We start from the raw sequence: 16,172 nt of genomic DNA, 5'->3' as shown, positions 1-16,172 counted from the left end.
AGCGTTCGACAATATAAAATGGTGCAAGCTGTTCGAGATTAGTAGGGGTAAGCTATAGGGAGAGACGGGTCATATACAATATGTACAACAACCAAGAGGGAATAATAAGAGTGGACGATCAAGAACGAAGTGCTTGTATTAAGAAGGGTGTAAGACAAGGCTGTAACCTTTCGCCCCTACTCTTCAATCTGTACATCGAGGAAGCAATGATGGAAATAAAAGAAAGGTTCAGGAGTGGAATTAAAATACAAGGTGAAAGTATATCAATGATACGATTCGCTGATGACATTGCTATCCTGAGTGAAAGTGAAGAAGAATTAAATGATCTGCTGAACGGAATGAACAGTATAATGAGTACACAGTATGGTTTGAGAGTAAATCGGAGAAAGACGAAGGTAATGAGAAGTAGTAGACATGAGAACAGCGAGAAACTTAACATCAGGATTGATGGTCACGAAGTCAATGAAGTTAAGGAATTCTGCTACCTAGGCAGTAAAATAACCAATGACGGACGGAGCAAGGAGGACATCAAAAGCAGACTCGCTATGGCAAAAAAGGTATTTCTGGCCAAGAGAAGTCTACTAATATCAAATACCGGCCTTAATTTGAGGAAGAAATTTCTGAGGATGTACGTCTGGAGTACAGCATTGTATGGTAGTGAAACATGGACTATGGGAAAACCGGAACAGAAGAGAATCGAAGCATTTGAGATGTGGTGCTATAGACGAATGTTGAAAATTAGGTGGACTGATAAGGTAAGGAATGAGGAGGTTCTACGCATAATCGGAGAGGAAAGGAATATGTGGAAAACACTGATAAGGAGAAGGGACAGGATGATAGGACATTTGCTAAGACATGAGGGAATGACTTCCATGGTACTAGAGGGAGCTGTAGAGGGCAAAAACTGTAGAGGAAGACAGAGATTGGAATACGTCAAGCAAATAATTGAGGACGTAGGTTGCAAGTGCTACTCTGAGATGAAGAGGTTAGCACAGGAAATGAATTCGTGGCGGGCCGCATCAAACCAGTCAGTAGACTGATGACCAAAAAAAAAAGTAGTTTCCCAATTTTTGACGTCACGTTGCCTGCATACGGCAGAAAGGCAAGGCCTGGTTCATCATCTTTAGACTGTTCTTCATCTGGGTTTCTGCTGCGTTTCCGTCGTCTGAAGGCTGTCTGGATCTTTCGGTTGCTGTACCCGTTCTTATGGAACACATTTCTGGCCCCTACCAGCTTCTACTGGGACAGCATCTTCAAGGACGCCATTGAAATTCGCGTAACGGACAATCTCATAAACCGAGACACAGGTTTTCAGCTGAGCAAGGCATGGAAACCCTTTCTTAGCTCCGTCAAGGAATCACGCCTCAAGCGAAAACAAGATCTTTCCACGACGGCCGCCGGAGACACTCCACGGGATTCTGCATCTTCCACCACCCGGCGCGACGCCGGGGACGGCGCGGACCTGGGTCGGCGCCCGGAAACGGATTGTCGGAGGCCGCAATCGAAGCGTCAGCGCTCGCTATCGGAATGTCGGAGGCCGCAGTCGGACCGTCAGCGCAGGGAATCGAAGCCCGACTGACGGACATAATAACACACAGAGAGACAAAACAGGACAACACACACAGACAAAACTGACACTCGAAGGGCAACATATGCAGAAGTGGTCTCTCCACCAAAGGCCGGCCGATGTGACCGAGGGGTTCTAGGCGCTTCAGTTTGGAACCGCGCTACCGCCATGGTCGTAGGTTCGAATCATGCCTCGGGCATGGATGTGTGTGATGTCCTTAGGTTAGTTAGGTTTAAGTAGTTCTAAGTTTTAAGGGACTGATGACCTCAGATGTTAAGTCCCATAGTGCTCAGAGCCATTTTTCTCCACCAAATAGCCACGAAAACGTCGAGAAATCGGCGCAAGCTGTGTCACCACAACACCAGACACACACGCAAGAACATCACCGGGAAAAACACAACAACGACCAGGTTCACCAAGACAGAGGAAGCTCTAGGGAACCCCACACACACTCCACCCCCTCGGATCAATTGTCAGGCATTATGGTCCAAACCATGAGCCTCGTCATGGAAATGACGAAGGAATTCAGGGAGGCCCAGAAGCAGAACACTCAGATCCTCGTTGCCCTTCAGGCAACAGTCCAGCATTCGCTCCCCCCTGCGACTTCCTCAGTAGTCACAAAACCCCATCATGGATAGACGACCAAATATCCAAGGCCTGACAATGTGCGTCTTTAACGCAGATGGCATTGTTAATCAAGAGGTCAAGTTCAGAGAACTCATGAAGGAGTTCTCCATCGACATATGCATGAGGGGGAAAACCCACCTAAAACCGGGAATGAAAGCGACAGTTCCCAACTATGTTAGCTTCCGTAAAGACAGGTCAACCCAAGGCGGAGGAGTGGCCATATACATAAAAAGAGGGATCCCCCACCACCAGGTATTCATACCAGCTACCAATAAAATCGAAACAGTGGCCGTGGAAGTAACCACTCCACCGGACCCCTAACAATCGTTGCAATCTACCGACTCCCACAAGACGAGATAGACGAGGGAGACATAGCTGCTCTAGGGCAAATTGACGCAAACACCCCGACTGGAGCTCTGGAGTAACCTCCAGAGCAGGCGCCAAACTGCAAAGACTAGCGCGCGACCACCACTTCGAAACACGGGGCCTGGTCGAGCCCACACACTTTCCAAAAAATGGAGGTAGGCCCGACGTGTTAGACGTAGGATGATCGCGGGGTTTGTGGCGGCAAGGACCATCAACAGAATGTCCTCCGATCACAACACAGTGATTCTAGAGGTCGAATCGGAGAATGGGTAGCACTCCCACGGTACCAGACGTGCTACAAACGCACTGACTGGGAGCGATACCGAGAAACTGTCGCATCTTGATATCGCTTGCGCTCCGCCACCTACTGCCGAAACAGTAGAACAATAGGTCAGGCGTGCAATACACACAGGAAGCGGCGACAAGGGTAGCGGAGTACGTGTGGAGTGCACATGTGTGTTTTTTAGGTTAGAGCATTCCCTCCCCAGGCCCGGCAATACGCCTCCTGAGACGCGAAAAGATAGCAGTAGGCAAAACGCAACAGGGTATAACAATATTAATGTGGTAATAATAAATTGCAGGAGTGTCTATAGAAAGGTCCCAGAACTGCTCTCATTAATAAACGGTCACAATGCCCACATAGTACTAGGGACAGAAAGTTGGCTGAAACCAGATGTAAACAATAATGAAATTCTAAACTCAGATTGGAATAGATACCACAGAGACAGGCTGGAAAGTGAAGGGGGAGGCGTGTTTATAGCGATAAAAAGTGCAATAGTATCGAAGGAAATTGACGGACATCCGAAATGTGAAATAATTTGGGTGAAGGTCACGGTTAAAGCAGGCTCAAACATGGTTATTGGATGTCTCTATAGGCCCCCTGGTTCAGCAGCTGTTGTGGCAGAGCACCTGAAGGAAAATTTGGAAAATATTTCGAGTAGATTTCCCGACCATGGGTGGAGATTTTAATTTGCCGGATATAGACTGGGAGACTCAAACGTTCATAACGGGTGGCAGGGACAAAGAATCCAGTGAAATTTTTTTAAGTGCATTATCTGAAAACTACATTGAGCAGTTAAACAAAAAACTGACAAGTGGCGAAACGTATTAGACCTTCTGGAGAAAAACAGACCCGAACTATTTGAAACAGTTAACGCAGAACAGGGTATCAGCGATCATAAAGCGGTAACTGCAACAATGATTTCAGCCGTAAATAGAAATATTAAAAAAGGTAGGAAGATTTTTCTGTTTAGCAAAAGTTACAAAAAGCAGATTTCAGTGTACTTGACGGTTCAACACGAAAGTGTTGTCTCAAGTACAGAAAGTGTTGAGGATCAGTGGACAAAGTTCAAAACCATCGTACAATATGCATTAGATGAGTATGTGCCAAGCAAGATCGTAAGAGATGGAAAAGAGCCACCGAGGTTCAACAACCCTGTTAGAAAACTGCTACGGAAGCAAAGGGAACTTCACAGCAAACATAAACATAGCCAAAGCCTTGCAGACAAACAAAAATCACGAGAAGCGAAATGTAGTGTGAGGAGAGCTATGCGAGAGGCGTTCAATGAATTCGAAAGAAAAGTTCTATGTACTGACTTAGCAGAAAATCCTAAGAAATTTTGGTCTTATGTCAAAGCGGTAGGTGGATCAAAACAAAATGTCCAGACACTCTGTGACCAAAATGGTACTGAGACAGAGGATGACAGACTAAAGGCCGAAATACTAAATGTCTTTTTCCAAAGCTGTTTCACAGAGGAAGACTGCACTGTAGTTCCTTCTCTAGATTGTCGCACAAATGACATGATGGTAGATATCGAAATAGATGACAGAGGGATAGAAAAACAATTAAAATCGCTCAAAAGAGGAAAGGCCGCTGGACCTGATGGGATACCAGTTCGATTTTACACAGAGTGCGCGAAGGAACTTGCCCCCCTTCTTGCAGCGGTGTACCGTAGGTCTCTAGAAGAGCTTAGCGTTCCAAAGGATTGGAAAAGGGCACAGGTCATCCCGGTTTTCAAGAAGGGACGTCGAATAGATGTGCAGAACTATAGACCTATATCTCTAACGTCGACAGTTGTAGAATTTTGGAACACGTATTATGTTCGAGTATAATGACTTTTCTGGAGACTAGAAATCTACTCTGTAGGAATCAACATGGGTTTTGAAAAAGCCGATCGTGTGAAACCCAGCTCGCGCTATTCGTCCACGAGACTCAGAGGGCCATAGACACGGGTTCCCAGGCAGATGCCGTGTTTCTTGACTTTCGCAAGGCGTTCGATACAGTTCCCCACAGTCGTTTAATGAACAAAGTAAGAGCATATGGACTATCAGACCAATTGTGTGATTGGATTGAAGAGTTCCTAGATAACAGAACGCAGCATGTCATTCTCAATGGAGAGAAGTCTTCCGAAGTAAGAGTGATGTCAGGTGTGCCTCAGGGGAGTGTCGTAGGACCGTTGCTATTTTCAATATACATAAATGACCATGTGGATAACATCGGAAGTTCATTGAGGCTTTTTGCGGATGATGCTGTAGTATATCGAGAGGTTGTAGCACGCACTGGAAAATTGTACTGAAGTGCAGGAGGATCTGCAACGAATTGACACATGGTGCAGGGAATTGCAATTGAATCTCAATGTAGACAAATGTAACGTGCTGCGAATACATAGAAAGAAAGATCCTTCATCATTTAGCTACAATATAGCAGGTCAGCAACTGGAAGCAGTTAATTCCATAAATTATCTGGGAGTAGGCATTAGGAGTGATTTAAAATGGAATGACCATATAAAATTAATCGTCGGTAGAGATGATAGATAAACTCCAGTGGAGGACTCTGCAGGAGACGCTCAGTTGCTCGGTATGGGCTTTTGTTGAAGTTTCGAGAACATACATTCACCGAGGAGTCAATCAGTATATTGCTCCCTCCTACGTATATTTCGCGAAGAGACCATGAGGATAAAATCAGAGAGATTAGAGCCCACACAGAGGCATACCGACAACTTTCTTTCCCCGAACAATACGAGACTGGAATATAAGGGAGAACCGATAGAGGTACTCAATGTACCCTCCGCCACACACCGTCGGATGGCTTTCGGAGTGTGGATGTGGATGTGTGGAAGTGCTACAAGACCTAACAGGAACCATCTTGCAGGCAGCGAAAGATGCCACTCTCTCACTAAGGGATGGCCAGCCCCCACAAGTACAATTCCCGGAACATCTACTAGCCCAAATCCTTCACAAGAACAGAGCGGCAAAAGAGTGGAAGGTCTCCAGAAATGAGGCCACTAGGAGGCTACTCAACCGTCTACAGAGAGAGCTGAAGGTAGTACTCAGTGAGTACAGAAACCAGCAATGGCAAAACCGCCTTACAGCCCTCAAAGTAGACGATCACACACCATGGCAAGCAACCAAACAATTTACCAAAAGACGCGCTAGGCTGCCGCCTCTGCACGGTGAGAGGGGTCTGGCCTACAGCCATGCTGAAAACGCCAACGCCCTCGCCGACACCTTCGAGAAGCAGTTTCAAGCGGAAGAACCCCAGGATGACGAGCATGAAGAGGTAGTCCGTCGTCAACTGGCTGTCGTCCTCAACGCTGAGGAGGACCCAGAGGACGAAACCCCATTTTTCGCCCCCGAAGAAGTGGCAAAAGTAATTAGGTCCCTCCCTACAAAAAAGGCGCCAGGACACGACAGTGGTACCAACCAGCTAGTTAAAAACCTCCCGCCCTCAGCTATCGAACACCTTGCGAACGTCTTCAACGAGATTACTCCTACCTGCGAGTTCCCAGCATACTGGAAACACGCGGAGGTGGTCGAGATACACAAATCAGGGAAAGACCCTTTACTCCCGCAGTACTACAGACCGATTAGCCTCTTCCCAACTCTCAGCAAGATCTATGAGCGCCTCCTGCTTATTCTCATACGAGACCACATCACTAACGAGCAACTTTTGCCGGATTTTCAATTCGGATTCCGACAGAAGCACTCCGTCCCACAACAGATCATGAGACTAGTGGAAGCATCCACAGAAGGCTTCAACCACAGAGGCGGGATAGGGCTACTTGATGTAGCCAAAGCCTTCGACTCAGTATGGCATAAAGGGCTACTATACAAGTTATACACACAAGGGTTCCCCGGGAGCATAGTCAGGTTAATCCAAAGCTATCTCACGAATAGAACCTTCTCTGTCAAGGTAGAAACAGCCACCTCCACCAAAAGGCGTATTCGTGCAGGGGTGCCACAGGGATCGGTCCTGGGGCCCGTTTTGTACAATCTGTATGCTGCAGAAACTCCAACGGCCCCCCTGGTGCACACTGCACAGTACGCTGACGACACCACCTTTTACACTCGTAATGCGAATAAGGACCTGGTCATTCGTAGATTACAAAAGGTTTTAGATAACACAGAAACCTGGGCTCGTCGCTGGCGCATCACCATCAGTCCTGAAAAGACTCAGGCTATGTTGATCAACCAGAGACTAGGGAGACTAGACAACCCGCCCCCCCCCCCCCTTTCACCTGCACCTACATGGATCCCGACTCCCCAGTTCCGCCAAGAGTATCTCGGCGTAACCTTGGACTCGAGACTAACGTGTGAACCCCATATAGACGAGATCCACAGGAAGGTCTGCGCCAGAATGTCCATCCTATACCCAGTCCTCAACACAACCAGCTCCCTTCCCTGCTCTGTAGGACTAAACGTCTATCAGGCCCTTATACGGCCAGTAATGGAGTATGCAAACCCTGTCTGAGGATATGCGGCAAAGCAGCACGAGGACAAACTACAGAGGCTGCAGGAAAGTATTAGATGAGAGTGAGCGAGAGAGAGCAGACAGACCATTCCATCAGAACCACCTGATGATGGCGGAAAGGCTATTCACCGAAATATCGTTGGACTTCAACGATCGCATCTGGCTGGACTCCCGAGAGCCCTGGAAACAACACATACACCGGGAAAGCCTCCGATCACAAATTCCAACATGATTAAAATAGTATCTCACTGATAGAACAATGGGTGTCGGTAGGAAAGAACCCTGTATTAAGTTATTAGGAATCATCCCACTGGGATCCAGTTATACAGTATGTGGTGACCTTCAAGGTGCCATCTTAGGGCTCTTGCTTTAGGTTGCGTATATCAGTTGCCTTTTACCATTAATATTTCCAGTTGCTCAGATTTTTCTGTCCGCAGATGATACAAACATTCCAATAAACAGCAAATAATCATAGTTTTAGGAAGACTGATAAATGAAATTTTTATGTTTCTAGCCCATTCTTTGCCATTAAACTTTGAAAAAACACACTATATGCAGCTTAGAACTTGTAAGATGTTTCACCCCTCAGTGTATGCCTAAAATGTAACTAAAATCAGATAAGAGCTGTTGACTGCTCAGTTTTTGCGGTTACTGTTTGGAAACAAATTCAGCTGAGAAGAGCTTACCACAGAACTGCTGATGCGCCTTGTAATGACGGAATCTTGTTGAGCTGCCACAAAAAAGAGAAAAATCACCTAGGTATGAATGTTAGCTGTAAGAATTTTAACTTAAGTAGCGATGCACAGAGAAAGTAGCTTTCGTCAGTCAATTAAGTGGTCATACACAATGAGAAACCGCTGATTTCACTCTTACTGATTGCGAATTTGAGGTAAGAAGCGACGCAGTCACATCCCATTTGTAAGCAAACAACTCCGAACGCCACATATAGAGGCTCTCAAACGCCTCAAGCAAGGCAGAGTTCGGCATAGTACCAAAGTCCAGCGATCAGAAGAGTTCCAGCCCCTACAGCGGATCCCATATGAGAGAGCTTTATCTTTAGTTAAGCTTGTACACGAAGAAGGACTTGCAAAGCTTGCCCGTATATATCTCAGGAATGGGGTTTCAATCCTACATTTGTCTACATGTGCCAATGCCTAAATGTCTCTTTCATTTTGACAAATACTTGAAGATAAGAGTTTGATTAGAGCAGTAGAATCTCTCACATAATTCATGATGTGTAGTACCATACGTTACTGTGTATATACCCGAATCTTAACGCAGCTATAGGCCGGTAATTTATTAGAGAATCTCGTAAGCCTCATCTACGTTTTGTACTTACTGTAGTTACAAACTAGTATCTATGCTCTTCTGCACGTTCGTTGCAAATACGTGAAGAAGCAATAAAAACCAGACTTGTAAGCCAACCCAGAGTCTCATCTCCATGTTATTACCATATCTATCCCCTTATCCTAACGTTCAAGTCTTTCTGCACTGTCTCCAACCACAGAGACCTGAAAAATCTCAATTTAACCACGTCGCCGTTTCATTCCTTTATGGGCTGCTTGTGTACCAAGAAGTGGATGACCTTATCCCATGTCACCCCTGATAGAAGTCTGAGGTTCTGAGTAAATACGTCGAGACCCATGTCGGATTATGACAGCCTAAACAAGTCTTTATTTGCAATACGGATGCTATCGGACATAGCCGATATAAAAATTAAAAGAAAATACCATACATCACTTATTTTAGTTCCATAATGTGATGCAGAATCGTTTTTTGGTGGTAACTCATCTAACCAAGCTAAAGTTATAGGAGTCCAAATACGTGCAATATGGATTATTTGTGTTGTGAACTCAAGAACGTCATGCAAAAACCTATTCAAGTGACTAGGGATACTGCTTCCCAATATACACGGGTGACAAAAGTCACGGGTTTCCTCCTAACATTGTGTCGGACCTCCTTTTTGCCTGGCGGAGTGCAGCAGCTCGACGTGGCACGGACTCAGCAAGTCGTTGGAAGTGCCCCGCAGAAATATTACCCATGCTGCCTCTATAGCCGTCGATAATTGCGAAAGTATTGCCGGTGCAGGATTTTTTGCACGAACTGACCTCTTGATTATGTCTCATAAATCTTCGATGTCGGGCGACCTGGGTGGTGATAACATACGTTCGAACTGTCCAGAATGGTCTTCAAACCAATCGCGAACAATTATGGCCAGGAGACATGGCACATAGTCATCCATAAACATTCCATCGTTATTTGGGAACATGAAGTCCATAAATAATTACAAATGATCTCCAACTAGCAGAACACCAGTTCATCAGTTCAGTCGAACCAGGGGACACAGCTCATTCCATGTAAATACAGCCCATACCATTATGGAGTCACCTCCAGTTTGCACAGTGCTTTGTTGACAACATGAGTTCGTGGCTTCGTGGGGCCTACGCCACACTCGAACTCTACCATCAGCCCTTAACAACTGAAATCGAGACTCATCTGACCAGGCCACTGTTTTCCAGTCATCTAGGGCACTCGTGTCGGCTATCTGCTGCCACTGCCCATTAACGCCAAATTTCGCCGCACTATCCTTGTGGATACGCTCATGGTACGTCCCACATTAATTTCTGGGGTTATTTCACGCAGTGTTGCTTGTCTCTTAGCACAGATAAATGTACGCAAACGCCGCTGCTCTCGGTCGTTAAGTGAAGGCCATGGGCCACTGCGTTGTCGGTGGTGAGAGGTAAAGCCTGGAAATTGGTATTCTCGGCACGGTCTCGACACTGTGAATCTCGGAATTCTGAATTCCCTAACGATATCCCATGCGTCTAGCTCCAACTACCACTCCGCATTCAAAGCCCGTTAATTCTCGTCGTGCGTCCTCGCCAAACACTGCCGTTATATAGCTTGTGTACGCGATACTACCGCATCTGTACATGTGCATAGCGGTATCCCATGAATTTCGTCACTTCAGTGTACTTATTCCTTAATGAAATTTGTCAAAAACAGTAACTTTTGCAAACCAAAAGCACAGTTCACAGAATCAATGCCAGAAATAAGAATGATCTTCATAAGGATTTAAAGTCACCTACTTTGGTCCAGATAGGTGCCCATTATTCAGGAACGCTAGTTTAACTTGCCAGTAACCATAAAAAAGTTTAACTACTAATAAAATTCACTTTACAAGAAGCCTAGAGGATTTATTTGTGACCAACCCCTACTCCACTGAGCCCACTGATTTGTAAATATTATTGGAAATATCAAATAATCTGAGTATTACGTTAAATCTGGTTTATTTACATCTTCACTGTATTAATGTAATCAACGTAATTAACTTTGCTGCCAGGCGAAGCGCGCGAACCACTGATTGGGAGTATTGGCATATTCTTGCGAAAATATGGTAATAATTTTGATAATTTAAATACTTTCATTTGCTAGTGAACTGATTCACAAACATGCAATTAATCCAGAGCTTGAACCTCCTCAGTTCAACAGTTTCCTCAAAAATGGATTTTTTAAACAAGTTTCACGTCTGCTGAAATTTAAAGATACAAAGTTGAAATTTTAGCAACATCTGGGTCTTGGTATTAAAATATTGTGAAGAAGTTTCTGCAGAGTTATGTTAAGTATTTCACCAATTGTTGATGATTTATCGAAATTTTACATCAGCTGAAACCTGAAGCTACAGAGTTAAAACTGCAATGGTAGATTCGTTTCAGTATAAAAACATCCCACAGAAGTTTCTGCAGCGTTATGTTCAGTATTTTCAAAGTTATTCCAAATATTACGGATTTTGCTCGAGTGTGTCGTTAAGTGTAATATATTATCTACTATTCAGAATAAATTTATAATCTAGATATTAAAAGACCGTTTTATGGCTATAGTTATAGAGATATGTCCATGTCAAGCGAATTAATGTGTTATTAAAAGGTGCAGCGACGACTGAAAACTCGGTTCAGAGGACAAAGCTTGTTCAAAGTTCTATTTAAAAAATCGTAGAAGCCGTACTTACTGGCGTAGAAAAACAGAATTGAAATCGTATGTTCGTTAAACATTTATCTAATGTAGGAAAAATAGGAAGTAGTTGTGTCGTAAATGGGAGAGTAATTAGAAATTAAATGCAGCAAGAAGAGTGCTTTTCAAGCACATAGCTAGGTGTGCTGGCATCGAAACGCGAGTGTTTCATTCGATGTTCGCACTGGGGCCATATAGCAGTCCCAGAAGTACAATAAGAGACAATTCGATCAGGGAGTGTGTTGAAACTTCCTGGCAGATTGAAACTGTGTGCCGGACCAAGACTCGAACTACGGACCTTTGCCTTTGCCCGCGAAAGGCAAAGGTCCCGGGTTCGAGTCTCGGTCCGGCACACAGTTTTAATCTGCCAGGAAGATTCATATCAGCGCACACTCGGCTGTAGAGTGAAAATTTCATTCTAAAAAACATCCCCCAGGCTGTGGCTAAGCCATGTCTCCGCAATATCCTTTCTCCCAGGAGTGCTAGTTCTGCTAGGTTCGCAGGAGAGCTTCTGTGAAGTTTGGAAGGTAGGAGAAGAGGTACTGGCGGAAATAAAGCTGTGAGGAGGGGTCGTGAGTCGTGCTTGGGTAGCTCAGTCGGTAGAGCAATTACCCGCGAAAGGCAAAGGCCCCGAGTTCGATTCTCGGTCCGGCACATAGTTTTAATCTGCCAGGAAGTTTCGTATCAGCGCACACTCCGCTGTAGAGTGAAAATTTCATTTTAGGGAGTGTGTTGTAACCTCGCAATGTGTCCATTGGTGACGATAATTGATTATAGTCAGCCGTAAGCGGGAGCTTCTAATGCCTGTATGGGGCAGAACGTTAAGCTATCGTGGGAGTGACGTGTTTTGCCTGACTAGCATTGTACAGAACTGAATTTCTGCGTGAACTTTAGGCAGGTTTTGGCTCATACAGTCTGGGTTAACTTGTGCTACATTAAGTTCTGCAATGATTTATGCAGCCGTCTTATTTGTCAAAATCCCGTTCAACGACGTCTGTAATAATCACTCAACATACACTATCGCCCGCGTTGCTTTGGGGGTGATTTTTCTGCGCTTTCTTTGTACGCGATATAAATCTTCGATACGGTGCCTCTCGGAACACTTCTGTTCCTTTGTGTACGGAAGCACGCACCATACTCGCACCAAAACGATTGAATTCACTCAGTTCCGATGTAATGAACTCACAACTACGCAGAACACTGTTCTGACAACGCATTAAGGACATTGCACAGTTGCCGTCCGCGGCCAAATACAGCAGCGGAACTTGTAGGCTTGGCCAGCATCTGCATGTGTGTTCAAGCATGCATTTCTCGCCGTGTTTCCATGTTTTTGCCCAACAATTACTGTTTCACTCGGTTGTTGAGAAATTCATCCGATAAATGAACACTAAGGCTTTAATTTGAGTAAAAAACGCAACTCTTAATACTTGACATCGCAGTCTTAGCAGAGTAGGTACGTAAGACGTCGGTGACAGCAAGGATCGTAGCCCACAATGAAAGCCAAGTCAACCTGAAAATCAATGCTCAGTAGATGTAAGTTACACTACTTTCCAGAAGATTGGCGCGAAGTGCTTTACTAAAAATTGGGAATGGAGAAAGAAAATGATAGACCGCTGCAAGTACGTGATCACATGGTTCAACAACCACAAGAGGTTAAAGTTGAAGACAAAATAACGAACTATCAGGGTATCCACAGCCTTTATTAGTATCAAATGAAACTATATGGTCCCAGAAACCTCTTGCTCACGCCACCCTGGCACAGTGGCTTTGCACAACTGCACAGACTACCCTAGCACGCCTCCCTCCTCGATCCAAATTCCCATTTTCTGTGCCAGGGCGGTGTAGCGGTTAGCGCATCTGCTAAGGAGCAGGAGACCCCAGTTCGAATCCCAGCCTTGGTACAAATTTTCATTCATCGCTTCTCTCTGCCTATATACATCATATACATCTGAAACTTGCAAAGGTGCCTGGAACTATATAGCTTCATTTGATTAAAACACCTATGTCTGGTTTCAGGTGGGATCCCATATTTAGTTCAAAACTGAGGTACTGTTCCGGTACAGTGTACTGTGGTAGTCCGTGCAGTTGTGCAAAGCCACTGTGGTAGGGTGACATAGTAGTTAGTGCATCTGTCACTGAGTAGAAGACCTGGGTTCGAATCCTGGCCTTAATACAAATTTTAATTCGTCGCTTCCGTCTCCATATATACATTTCATTAGTATGAAACAGATTAAGACACCTCACTCTCTCTTACGACGAAACAGAAATTTAGAAATATAATTCAATATTCAAGTGATTTACGCAGAACTGCTAGACTGAGTACCACAAAAGAAAAGAAAATTTAGAATAGAAACATATTTACTAATATTTTTGGCTCCTAGCAAGAGGAGGAGATGAAAAAATCAAGATATGTTATGAAATGATGCGACAACTTAAATCTAAATAGAAAATAAGAACAAAAAGATTTCGATGGACTCGACATGTAGCTTGCACGCCTTCTTTCTTTAAGTCATAGCGCCTATGTTATGAAAGTCCTAAGCAGTACGTCCGCTTCGCTGACCTCCGAAGCACGAAATTTTACACTAATTTTGTTTCTGAACTTTGTGGTCCACATGTACTTTAAAATTCCAGTTGTGTTTAATATGAACGAGAAGTCGACGATAATAGTAGAAAAGGAAATTACATACCTTGAATGGTACAGTGAACAGAAGCAAGAACGTAAAAATTCTACGAGAAAAGAAATACATCTGTGATCTGTTCCGATTTGTTCATGTGCTACTTTTTTGCCATTTCCATCGAGTTCCGTAACTCTTGGAGACCTATAAGAGTAGTTATTACTTCAGTTATTCATTTACGTAACTTCTGATATACAGGGTGCCATATTTACAACTTTTAACTACAAGTTTTCAGTAATTTTTTAAGCAAGCTTGATTATTCGTCTGATAAGCTTGCTGTTCCTGTTACTATTAGTTATGTGACATGTACTTTGTCTCCTTTATCTATGAACTAAAGCGTCTTCTGCTAACTTCGGTCTTTGTTATTGGAATATTTTCGATTATTAGACTCGAGAGCTGTACTACAAGAAAAAGATATTTGGATTAGAGGTTCTAAAAACATAAAATAAAGGATAATAGTAGGGGAAAGAAGAGTTTCAAAACCTTTGCACTGGAATGCTTTAACGTTGTTTATTTCTATGTAAGTGGAACACGTAAGATCACACAAGCTTTAATGGTTGGAGTACTTAAAGCTGTAGGTAAGTTTTCAGTATGCCCAACATTTCTCTTCTCAAAAGCAGATTTTGATGTTTATTTACGAGACCAAGAAATGTCAGGAAAGCTAGACTTTTAACAATATTTATTTGATATATGTTTATTAAGTAAAAATATTTACCATACACTTTAGAAAAGACAAGGACGATGTAACACTACCATATTTGTTTTTTTAAAAATAGTACAGCAGTCATTCGAGCTTCGTAACACTTACCTGATCTACAACCATCTGGCCAAATATGCAGAACATTCCAGTCTCACACAACAAGGTGGGAATCGAAGTTATTGTTTTCATGGCTTTCCTCAGACCTCCATCACTCTGTAACATCTAAAGTATCACAAATTAGTACTGTATCAATGAAAATTATGTACATAAATTGACAAACTCCGAATTTCTGAAACCTGGAAAAAATATACATACAGTTGTAACTTAATGTGGAAGTATCAGATAAACTTAAGTGCATCATTTGCCAAAAGGTGAGTGTTTAAAAGAATGAATATTAGGTATGAAACTTGTAATGGTCGCCTGGTTGTAGATATTGCTAATTGCTATAATCGCACTATTTCACTCCCATTTACGGAGCTTGTTAGCACTTGATGTTAGGTTGGCGCCATTAAAATGCATTGTAATAATCACTGCTGCTTGCTGGATCGCTGCTGTGTCTCGATGTTGATGCTGGCTCTAAATCTGGTTGTCTAGGGTTAAAAACATGAGGTCCCGTGTTTTTTATGTGCTTTTGATGATAAAGAATGAACGAAACCAACAAATATGTAAACTTCAAATATTTATTTCTCTGGTGGCCATCTTAATTCCACTGCCCACCAAAGACTATGACACAACACAACTTCCTTTACATGTTCTTTGGATTGTTTATCCACCTCAAACAATAACACACAAACACACTGTACCAAAGTGACATTCCGACTGCCTCTCGACCCTTCTTGCTGCTCGTATTTATAACATTGTCAAAGAACTACTAAAAAGAGATATAGTTTACAAGTCACATGTACATCTGTTATCATAATTTGTGCAGAAAAGTTATTAATTTGCATCGAGTGACATAATTTAACATGTTATTAAAATGACAGACAGATTTGTTGACTTGACAGAATAATTCTTTGTTACAAAAAGTCCGTTTTTTAGAAGTTTGTCAATTGACTTCTCTAATTTGCATAAATAAGTAATTAACATGAATTATTAAGAAATACATTGGTTTTCGTCTAAAACAGGATTGATTTCGTGAATACTAAGTGAAACCGCTCCTAGTGAACAAATAGGTTTCACTGGGTGATTTTTATTTAAGGAGATCCAAAATACCTAAGTTGTACACTATTTTTCGTACTTCATATTAATTATTTAAGATGAACTCAGTGTTTTTACATGATGACATTTGCTGTATCAGTGATCAAGTGATATTAACTTTTGTGTGGGTTAGTTATTCAGTATAATTTAATGGGTTGACTGTTTATGGAGACATGTTATGCAATCATTGTTAACATACACAATAACTTTTCTATAATCATAAATACTCATTAAACTGGTTGAATTTGGAGGGTATCGCATACTTCGGTACAGTAAAGC

The sequence above is a fragment of the Schistocerca cancellata genome, chromosome 1, assembly GCF_023864275.1.
Source record: "Schistocerca cancellata isolate TAMUIC-IGC-003103 chromosome 1, iqSchCanc2.1, whole genome shotgun sequence".
Classification (NCBI taxonomy): domain Eukaryota; kingdom Metazoa; phylum Arthropoda; class Insecta; order Orthoptera; family Acrididae; genus Schistocerca; species Schistocerca cancellata.
Note: the sequence above shows the minus strand (reverse complement) of the source record.